Here is a 2,398-nt window from a genome sequence, read left to right as displayed (position 1 = left end):
TCCCCCCCGGCTCGACGCCGGCCCCTGACGCCGTCCCTGCCCGGCTCGACGCCGGCCCCCGACGCTGGCCCCCGGCTCCCGAAGGTGAGATTTTTTTAATTTTTAATTTTTGCTTCATTGGCACTCACATTGTTGGCACTCACATTGTTGCCACTCAGTATGTAGATGGAGGTTGTTGGAAATATGCCCTAGAGGAAATAATAAAATGATTATTATTATATTTCCTTGTTCATGATAATTGTCTATTATTCATGCTATAATTGTGTTATCCGGAAATCATAATACATGTGTGAATACATAGACCATAACATGCCCCTAGTGAGCCTCTAGTTGACTAGCTCGTTGATCGACAGATAGTCATAGTTTCCTGACTATGGACATTGGATGTCATTGATAACGAGATCACATCATTAGGAGAATGATGTGATGGACAAGACCCAATCCTAAGCATAGCACAAGATTGTGTAGTTCGTTTGCTAGAGCTTTTCCAATGTCAAGTATCATTTCCTTAGACCATGAGATCGTGTAACTTCTGGATGCCGTAGGAGTGCTTTGGGTGTACCAAACGTCACAACGTAACTGGGTGACTATAAAGGTATACTACAGGTATCCCCGAAAGTATCTGTTGGGTTGACACGGATCGAGACTGGGATTTGTCACTCCGTATGATGAAGAGGTATCTCTGGGCCCACTCGGTAATGCATCATCATAATGAGCTCAATGTGACCAAGTGTTTGGTCACGAGATCGTGCATTACGATACGAGTAAAGTGACTTGCCGGAAACGAGATTGAATGAGATATTGGGATATCGACGATCGAATCTCGGGCAAGTAACATACCGATTGACAAAGGGAATTGAATACGGGATTGATTGAATCCTCGACATCGTGGTTCATCCAATGCGATCATAGTGGAACATGTGGGAGCCAACATGGGTATCCAGATCCCGCTGTTGGTTATTGACCGGAGAGTCGTCTCGGTCATGTCTGCGTGTCTCCCGAACCCGTAGGGTCTACACACTTAAGGTTCGGTGACGCTAGGGTTGTAGAGATATTAGTATGCGGTAACCCAAAAGTTATTCGGAGTCCCGGATGAGACCCCGGACATCACGAGGAGTTCCGGAATGGTCCAAAGATAAAGATTTATATATAGGAAGTCCAGTTTCGGCCATCGGGAAAGTTTCGGGGGTAATCAGTATTGTACCGGGACCACCGGAAGGGTCCCGGGGGTCCACCGGGTGGGGCCACCTATCCCGGAGAGCCCCATGGATTGAAGTGGGAGGGGAACCAGCCCCTGGTGGGCTGGTGCGCCCCCATGGGCCTCTTAGGTTGGAAACCCTAGGGGTAGGGGGCGCCCCACCTGACTTGGGGGGCAAGTCCCCCCTTGGCCGCCGCCCCCCCTTGGAGATGGGATCTCCTAGGGCCCCCCTAGGGGCCCTATATATAGTGGGGGGAAGGGAGGGCAGCCACACCCAAGTCCCTGGCGCCTCCCTCTCCCCTCGTAACACCTCTCTCTCTCGTTGGAGCTTGGCGAAGCCCTGCCGAGGTCACCGCTGCTTCCATCACCACGCCGTCGTGCTGCTGGATCTCCATCAACCTCTCCTTCCCCTTGCTGGACCAAGAAGGAGGAGACGTCTTCCCAACCGTACGTGTGTTGAACGCGGAGGTGCCGTCCGTTCGACGCTCGATCATCGGTGATTTGGATCACGACGAGTACGACTCCATCAACCCCGTTTTCTTGAACGCTTCCACTCGCGATCTACTAGGGTATGTAGATGCACTTCCCTCTCTCTCGTTGCTAGATGACTCCATAGATTGATCTTGGTGATGCGTAGAAAATTTTAAAATTCAGCTACGTTTCCTAAAAGTGGCATCATGAGTTAGGTCTATGCGTAGTTTCTATGCACGAGTAGAACACACATTGTTGTGGGCGTTGATTTTGTCAATTTACTTGCCGTTACTAGTTTTATCTTGATTCGGCGGTATCGTGGGATTGTTCGACGAGATTTTGTATAAAAGAAATAGCACGAAAATAATTTGTCCAATTTTCACTTTTCTCAATAAGTTAAACATATCAATGGAGCAAGGAGTGCCCATAAGTGTGTATGGCTATGTCAGTAATGTCATGCACAATTTAAGGGGAAAATATGCACATACGCACAGTGCACACCCTTTGAGTTGATGGATTAGTTATACATGGGCACGTGCACGTGCATGGATTGCACCAGGTCACGTATCAATTGCATGCAAGGATAAGTATGTAACGACGTATCTTGGTATCTACGGCCGTCCGGCAGCGCACACGTATATGTATCCAAATACCGGCAAACTAAAATATGTACCTACATGAAATATAGGCATGTATTTGGTGTGGGGTGAGCTACACCTACATGTACGA

The sequence above is a fragment of the Triticum dicoccoides genome, chromosome 1A (genome assembly GCF_002162155.2).
Source record: "Triticum dicoccoides isolate Atlit2015 ecotype Zavitan chromosome 1A, WEW_v2.0, whole genome shotgun sequence".
Taxonomy (NCBI): Eukaryota; Viridiplantae; Streptophyta; class Magnoliopsida; order Poales; family Poaceae; genus Triticum; species Triticum dicoccoides.
This window is presented reverse-complemented; position numbering follows the sequence as displayed.